Genomic DNA, 9681 nt, shown 5'->3' with positions numbered 1-9681 from the left:
TGATGATGGGATCTAATTAAACTAAAGAGCTTCTACAAAGCAAAATAAACTATTGTCAGAGTGAACAGGCAACCTACAGAATGGGAGAAAATTTTTTGCAATCTAGCCATCTGACAATGGGCTAATATCCACAATCTACAAGAAACTTAAACAAATTTACGAGAAAAAAACAACCCCATCAAAAAGTGAGCAAAGGATATGAACAGACACTTCTCAAAAAAAGATATTTTATGCACCCAACAAACATATGAAAAAAACCTCATCATCACTGGTCATTAGAGAAATGCAAATCAAAACCACAATGAGATTCCATCTCATGCCAGTTAGAATGGTGATCATTAAAATGTCAGGAAACAAAAGATGCTGGAGAGGATATGGAGAAATAGGAATGCTTTTACACTGTTGATGGGAGTGTAAATTAGTTCAACCATTGTGGAAGACAGTGTGGCAATTCCTCAAGGATCTAGAACCAGAAATACCATTTGACCCAGCAATCCCATTACTGGATATATACCTAAAGGATTAAAAGTCATTCTACTATAAAGATACATGCATACATATGTTTATTGAAGCAATATTCACAATAGCAAAGACTTGGAACCAATCCAAATACCCATCAATGATAGACTGGATAAAGAAAATGTGGCACATATACACTATAGAATACTATGCAGTCATAAAAAAGGATGAGTTCATGTCCTTTGCAGGGACATGGATGAAGCAGGAAACCATCATTCTCAGCAAACTAACACAGGAACAGAAAATCAAACACTGCATGTCCTCACTCATAAATGAGAGCTGAACAATGAGAACACATGGCCACAGGGAGAGGAACATCACATACTGGGGCCTGTCGGGGTGGGGGCCTAGGGAAGGGATAGCATTAGGAGAAATACCTACTGTAGATGACAGGTTGATGCGTGCAGCAAACCAACATGGCACTTGTATACCTATGTAACAAATCTACACGTTCTGTACTTGTATTCCAGAACTGAAAGTATTTTAAAAAAAAGAAAAAAGAAAGATCTTGGCACCTTTGTGAAATACCGATTGACCATAGATACCTAGTTTTATTTCTGAACTTTCAGTTCTATAGTATTGATCTATATGTATCTGTAGAGGCTAAAGCAACTCCATCTTGGATGCTAATCTGCCATGTTAACCTCTGATTGACCCCAGTTCCAAGAATGCCTCTAAAATTTTTATTTTATCTACTGCTCCTGTAAAAGCATGTACTTACCATAAATCTTGCCCTTAGGTCAGAACAACCTTGCGCATAAATCCTGTGCTTCAGGAGATGACTATGGCATTCTTGCCTTTCTCTATAATTGTCTCATACATTCCTTCTGTTTGGTATATTATCCCTGGGGAGTGATGGTGCTGGTATCCACCATCTTGTCTCACTGCTACCCGACACACAGACATACTTCTGTTCATAAATCCTTTATAAATGTTGATTTCTGAAAAACTGGATATGTTATTTTCTTTCTTTGGCCTTTCAGCTTCCTCAGACTTTTAAGGGTAGCCTTGCATAGACCTGCCCACCACAGAACATCCTTATGCCAGAACCACACTGTTGATTAATGTAGTTTTGTAGTAGGTTTTGAAATTGGAAAGTGGGTATCCTCCAAATTTGCACTTCTTTTTCAAAAGTGTTTTTACTGTTCAGGATCTTTGCCATTTGATATGAATTTTAGGATCAGTTTTTCAATTCTTAAAAAAATGGCCATTAGGATTTTGATAGGAATTACATTGAATTTATAGATATTTGTAGGGAGTATTGTCATCTTAATGATATTAATTCTTCCAATCCATCAACACATGATGTCTTTCCATTTCTTTAGATATTTTTTATTTTCCCACAGCATTATTTTTTAGTTTTCAGTGTACAAGTCTTACACCTCTTTGGTAGAGTATATTCTTAAGTATTTTTTTTATGCTATTAAAATCTTAGTTTCTTTTTCAGATTGTTATTATTAGTGTACAGAAATACTAGTGATTTTTTTGTGTGTGTATCTTGTATCTTTACTAAAGTCATTTGTTAGCTCTAATGACCAGTAAATTCTTGTATTTGCTCTGAATTCAGTCTGTTGCTATATATGGTTTTGGCTAAAGTAGGTGAAAAAATCTCGTCTCATACAGATACATAGTTGGAATAGGGAAAATATTTTAATAGTTTTTCAGAAAATTGTGAGTGTTCATCTTTGATACTATACCAAGACTCAATGATTGCTTCTTAAAGGTAAATTGCAATGTAGCATTTGAAGCTGTGAAGGAGAAAAAGAATTTCAGGATCCCAAACTCATTATGGCAAAGGCAAAGTTAAACTTGGGAACTAAGTGACACAAAACCTGCCTTCGTTTTTTGTCCAGAGAGCTGTCATTTTGCTTGCTTATAAAATGTAAACTTACTGAGCACAAGAGGAATGCATAATTGATATTATGCATGTAAAACATAGACTCTCTGAGTGCTAATCAGAGTGGTTACAACTTCCCTCATTGCCTACCCATCCTCTTTTTTTTTTTGCTTTCCCTTCTGCTTCTTTTCACTTTAAATATTGAAGTTTCCAAAAACCTTCTTTGGAAAAAGCACAGGTCACAGATCTGTGCATGATTTTTTTGGAATTTAGCATTACTTATTTGGAAAATATTGTTCCCTGAATTATGCAGATGTTCCTAGTCTTGACAAATTTCAATATATGAGCTATTTGAAAAATCACATTATTAATATCACCACTAATCTCATCACAAAATCCTTTTAGTTTTGGGAAGCTGCCAACTTCATAGAGGCAATAAACGTTTTCTAAAATTCTAATTTCTGCTTGAGAACTTGAGTTTTATCAATGGTAGCAACTACTGTCTTTTTCTTTCCTGGACGTAACTGGCTTATTTTGCTCATTTGCAAAAAAAAGTCCATCAAATATTCAAGTCTTATTGATCATATTTTGATTGTTGTTGTTTTTGAGACAGGGTCTCACTCTGGCACCCAGGCTGGGATGCAGTGGCATGATCACAGCTCACTGCAGCATCAACCTCCCAGGCTCAAGCAATCCTCCTGCCTCAGCCTACTGAGTACTTGGGACCAGAGGCCTGCACCACCATGACCAGCTAATTTTTTAATTTTTAATTTTCTTTTTTTTTTTTTTTTTTTCGAGACGGAGTTTCGCTCTTGTTACCCAGGCTGGAGTGCAATGGCATGATCTCGGCTCACTGCAACCTCCGCCTCCTGAGTTCAGGCAATTCTCCTGCCTCAGCCTCCTGAGTAGCTGGGATTACAGGCACGCGCCACTATGCCCAGCTAATTTTTTGTATTTTTAGTAGAGACGGGGTTTCACCATGTTGACCAGTATGGTCTCGATCTCTTGACCTCGTGATCCACCCGCCTCAGCCTCCCAAAGTGCTGGGATTACAGGCATGAGCCACCGTGCCCGGCCCTGATTTTTAATTTTCATAGAGTTGAGAGTCTCCCAGTGTTGCTCAGGCTGGTCTCAAATTCCTGGGCTCAATTGATCCTCTCACCTCAGCCTCCTAAAGTGCTGAGATTACAGGCATGAGCCACTGTGCCCAGCCAACCGTAGTTTTCCTGTCATTCTTTTATTTAAAATAACGTCCTTTGATAAAAATGGTTTGCTCAGTTCTCAACTCAAACAAGGCCACCAGATTTTTTTCTTAGACAACCATATTACTTTGACATGCAGCAGAACTACATGTGCATTTCCCATTTCATCAGAAAGAATGATAAAAGGCAAATATTCAAGGACCGAGCTTTATTTATTTATTTATTTATTTAGAGACAGAGTCTACTCTGTCACCCAGGCTGAAGTGGAGTGACATGCAACTGCTGCCTCCCAGATTCAAGCAATTCTCCTGCCTCAGCCACTCGAGTACCTGGGACTACAACCATATGTCACCACGCCCAGCTAATTTTTATATATTTAGAAGAGATGGGTTTTTGCCATGTTAGCCAGGCTGGTCTGCAACTCCTGACCTCAGGTGATCCACCTGCCTCGGCTTCCCAAAATGCTGGATTACCAATGTGAGCCACTGTGCCCAGACTCCAGGACTGAGATTTAATACAATAAATGTATTTTACTGCTTAATCAAGGAACATTTTTAAAATGGTATTTGGTGTTCCTATCTAATTTGAGTCAACCTCCCCTTTGCCGGAGTTACTGCAGTTACCTCTTAACTGATCTCCCTGCTGCGGCCCTAACCTGCCTCTGAAATTCTTTTAAAACGTAAATGACTTTCGAGGTAGGAGGCCGCTGTTGTCAGGTATGGAGCTAGGTGCAGATGCAAAGTGGCTCTCGATAGCACCTTATGGTTAGTTGTGTCCCAAAGGAAGGATGAGAATAGTTGCTGAAAATGACGACAGTCTTCCACCAATCTTAACTGAGGCACCCAAAATGGTGATTTGGGGAACAGAGAGAGCACACCTAAGTTCACATCAAGCTGTTTCTTCCCAGGTCCTAAAGAGCAAGCCTAACTCAAGCTGTTGGCACACGGGCATTACACAGAAAGCTGGAAGTTGAAATGGTGGAGTCCAACTTGCCTGGACCAGCTTTATGGGTTCTGCTGGTAACGTTTTTATCCATGGATAGCTTGTTTGGGTGCAGATGTTGGAGACCTTTTAAAGGTATGGAGAGTCGGTTTGACTACACCGTGTGGAGCAATTTGTGGAGCAAGTTTCAAAGAAGCAAAGGACTCGGAATTCATACTTGAAGAAATGCAGGCAGACCTGCTAACCTAAAAACTAGAGTTTTTAATGACCACAGCAAGCAAGCATGCAGTTTGGCCCTTGAAAGGGTCTTTCCTCACCCAGGCCGTAGTGCGGTGGCCCTTTGAGGCTCACCACAGCCTCAAACTCCTGGGTTCAAATGATCCTTGGCCTCCCAGTGGACTTTGTAGACAGCCTGATATGGAGTCTCAAGAAGATTAAAAAATGTCTCCAATTTCAATAAATGGCTGCAATCCAAAAAAATAAAAAATTAAAAATTAAAAAAAATAAAAGGTAAATGATGAACTCCTCTCTCAGAACCCTCCAGTTGTTTACCATCTTGCTCAGAGTGAAAGCCAAAGTCCCTGCAATGGCCAACAAAGTCCTATCCCATTTGGCTTCCTGTGGCCTCATTTATGTACAAGAATAACTTGAATGCAAGTGATAACACAGTGAGTAAAGCAAATAACTTCTTAGAATTATTGTGAAAATACTTCAGGGCCATATGAAGGAGTCTTGGGGATCTGTAGGGGTCCTCAGATCATACTTTGAAAACAGCTTGTATAGCTATCAAAATATCAGTTTTGCACAGACTGCCTTAACTTTATAAATGTTGGAAGAGGTTGATGTTACTATTCTCATTGTAATCTACTTGCTGGTGTTTTCCAGTCCTTTAGCAATGCATTTGAATGCTCTCATTACACACATACAACCAGCAACAGCAGTCTCTACTTGTAGTTTTTATAAAACCAGAATTTTAATGAGTAAAGGCAGATATTGAGAAAAAGGTGAATAAGTCTTATAGGAGGTAACACAGAGCAGGGGGAGAAAAGAATTTACTATACAAGCTTTTGTGTATTTTTACCATATTCATTTCCAAACTCTATCCCATTCAGTTGCTAAAACCAAAAAAGCAAAGGGGTTAGCATATCTGTTTTACTAGAATAGACTATGCAATGCTTTTATGGCTTTGCCTTACAAGCAATTCTAATATTTGTATACAGAAAAGCCATTCTTTTAAAATATAATGCCTTCTATTGAATCAGCATTAAATATAAACCCTATAAACATTATCTTACACATAGCTAAGAATAACACACACAAGAAATTTTCCTTAGAGGATTGTTGTAGTAATATTTATCTTTCAATGAATTGACTAAAACAATAGAATTAGACATCTTTATTTTATTTTATTTTTTTGAATTAGAGATCTTTATAAAACAGGTGTTAATTTATATTGTTATGCAATCTATAACCAATCTGTACTATGATCTTGAGGACAGGGTAATAAAAGGAAAGTTAATCAAGTTTCAACTAGTATAAATTGATTATTCTACAAAATAACAGATTAGATTTAAAACTGAAAAATACTCCAAAGAAAAATAAGTACTTTTCAAAACAACAAATCGAAGAAATGAGCTTCTGTATGTTTCTTACTAAGATTGGTCATTGATCAGTATACATAATTGCCAAACACATTATTCTGCATGGAAAGGAAGGAAGCCTCCACTACGCTTGCTATATACCCTACCAAGCAAGTAAGTCCAAGTGTAAAATGTTCTTTGAAATCAGCAGGCATTATTTGCTTCAAATAATTCTGAAGGGATTTAGAAGCCAGATAGGATTAAGGCTTGGAAGAAGGGGAAAAAAATTCAGCTCAATCATCTTAACTGTAAATAAAAGAAAACATGGTGAGAGGGCAGAACAGAAACTTTACTTAGATCCAACAAATTGCTACAGTGGTAAATCTGGCTCATGTGGAATTAATGGGGAAAAGAGGCCCTACTACAGAGTCACTAATCAAAGTATGCAAGAAACATCTTTAAAACTAGTGAGAAACATCTTTAAAACTAAAATTGAGCATCCTCATAGAGTTGGGGGCTTTGAAAGAATATTCTTAAATCAAGTATTTTTAATCCAAATCAATGTGATATTTGGTGTTTTTCTCTAATTTGAGACATCTTCCCTTTTGCCTGAGTTACTGCAATTTCCTCCTAGCTGATCTCCCACTGCTGCCCTAATTTTCCTATGGAATCCTTTTAAAAGGTAGATGATGACCTCCTCTGCTCAGAACCCTCCAATGGTTTCCCATCTTGCTCAGAGTGAAAGCCCAAGTCCTTGCAATGGCTGACAGAGTCATATCCCGTTTGGCTCCATATGACCTCATCTCCTACAGCTCCCTCTTTGGGCAATCTGCTCCAGCCATGCTGGCATCCTTGTCGTTCCTCCAGTACTCTAGGCACAGTTCCTCTCTCAGGGAGAGGGAATTTTCATAGGGTAGAGACTCTCCCCCAACCCCAAGCACTGCAGCTCCCTACCCTATTTAGTTTTCCTCCATTCACTTATCACCATCTAACACAATTTCATTTATTTATTTTGTTTTATCTTTCACCACAAGAATATAAGCTCCAAGAGGGCAAAGATTTGGGTCTGTTTGCTCATTGCATGTCCCTGGTGCTTAAAGCAGGATTTGAAACACAGCTGCTGCTTAATTAACATTTGTTGAGATGTAATTTCTGTCTATATTTTGTCAGATAAGCAACTACCTTTATTTTAGGTATGTATGTACACCTCATTATTACTCTTTATATGAGCATGGAAGTGTTGCTTTTGAAATTCTTGCTTGGTTTTGTCAGATAGTGTTGACTAAGCTGAGGATTGTCACAGAAGTGGTGTCTATCTAGAAAGACCTAGATTAGAAAGAGAAGATGCTATTGCCTCTTCCATTCTCCTTTTACTCTTCCCCACTCCCTAACTTTCCTGTCTGTGTGAATGCACTGCTGAAGCCCTAAGATACCGAACTGGATGTCCACTCTCTGTACTCCATTTTGACTTGCTCTCCACTTCTGAGTGATCACTATCTACCATCACCCAATTCAATAGACTGGGTCATGCCTCAGGTTTTACTTTAGTTTAGTGAACTTAATTACATTCTGCCTTAGTATCTTAAATCTCTGGGGAAGTAGGCACTAAAACAAGCAGGATGCAGGTTCTGTGGACATTCATCTGCACTGATTTGCCTATGTGACAGTAGTGATTATAAAGACCATGGGAAACAAAGCATTTCAAATTATAGTCTACTTAAATATAAACATGCAACTATTCCTTCCTACATGTACCGACCACCTAGCTAAAGAGTGTAAGGATAGTATTTATGAGGCTAGTTTTCATCATATCTGCATGGATGAAGACTTGAAAATTGTTATTTTCAAGTCATGCTTAGCATCCATGAATTAATTACTAGCATTTATAAATAGCTATGGATTCCTGAAGTATATGCGACTCTTCTTTTATCCACGTTATGGCAAATAACGATTATAATAAGCACTATGATTAAAAATCACAGAATTAAAGGCAATGAGAGAGGTTATGTGGGTACATCTGCTAGCAGAACGTATCCAAATCACCCAGTCTGTTTTTTCCAAAACTTCGAGAGAAGAGACACAATAATTTTCTCTCTACATAGGTTGTTTGAAGATCAGAGATGTGGGAGGTTTTTTAAAAGTTTCACTCCATAATTTAATTTTAACTTATTTTGAGATTAGTTTAAGTATTTCCTTATTGTCCAACAGTTCTTTCTTGTTCTGCTTCTGAAAAGTAGAAACTGAACAGAAAATGCTGCTAAGAGGATAGAAATAGGAATAATAGGAAGGAGCAGAGAGTAAAAGAGCAGGATTGAAAGAAATCAGACAGAGGAAAATCAAGAACTGTAAAAAGAATTCAATGTTTGTTAGCCTTTCATTTTTTGATTTATAAGACAATTGATCTGTTTTTTTTTCTCCAGGCATTCGTCACTTGCATACATAGTACAAACACACTCAGGAATGACTAAGACATGGATGGTTAACTATAGGTTAAGTCCAGAATAAACAAGTCCAGTTATCTAAAAATAAAATGTGTTAATTCTTAATATTATAATAAAAGCATACAGTAATGAAAATTATGCCCATATAGAAAGTTCTAAGAGGAAAGGACAAAATTGCCTGCCTACTCTCCTGCCATGTCTAGTCCTTTTTAGCTGCTGTTAAAATTCCTTGAGTAACGTTCCTGATGGAAAAATTAAATGCATCTCCCTGCATAGATAGATATGTGTGTGAATGTGTATGTGTGTGTGTCAGAGGGGTATGAGGGGTAGGATGGGAGATGTATATTTAAAATTTTATTCCACAGAATTAACATCATACCTCCTATTTTATTTTTTTCTTCCTAAAATACACTATAATACATTTTAAAGATCCTTCTGTATGCTTACAGTCATGCAAGCTCTAGAAGTAAGGGGAATTTATCTTTTTAAGCATTGTTTTTCTTCAACAAAAACTACTTAGGTAAATGAAAGAATAAAGCAGCATATGGCAGATTAACTTCACTCTTTTGAACCAAAGTATAATATTAGATTGTTTTAATGTACCAGAAGTATCAGTCAACTACTGATAAACATTTAGAATGTTTTCAGATTTTGGCTATTACTGTACAAACATTCTTGAGCATATCTGTTAAATCTTACACATATGTATCTGTAAGTAAATCTAAGGTAATTACTTAGCAATGTAGTAGTTCAGTCAATTGTGTTTCTAATTTTGATAGATATTGCCTAACAGGTTGCATCAATTTATGCTCTCACTTCAGTACAACTTCTACTCTGGGACAACTCACAAAACCTAAATGTTAGTGACTAAAACATATATTCCTAGAAATGACATATTCTTTCATCTATAGCCTTTTAACAGAAACTGTGTCAGATGAGATCTTGAAACACTAAAAATCCTCTCACTGTGCTGAGCACTGAGGACATTCTTTTTCTCAAAGACAAAATACTTGTTCCTACTGGCTGGCTTTTTGGACCTTGGCCAAAATTTACGCTAACTGCTTCTTTTGTATATTCTAATAATAAAATATAATCCGATTCTTGCATTTTAATAAAAAGTTTAATATTTGCAGCTTTGTTAAATACGAATAATGATTCAA

This window comes from Aotus nancymaae, unplaced genomic scaffold (assembly GCF_030222135.1).
Source record: "Aotus nancymaae isolate 86718 unplaced genomic scaffold, 86718_ANA_hifiasm-v0.15.2.pri h1tg000014l, whole genome shotgun sequence".
In the NCBI taxonomy this organism is placed as follows: Eukaryota; Metazoa; Chordata; class Mammalia; order Primates; family Aotidae; genus Aotus; species Aotus nancymaae.
Note: the sequence above shows the minus strand (reverse complement) of the source record.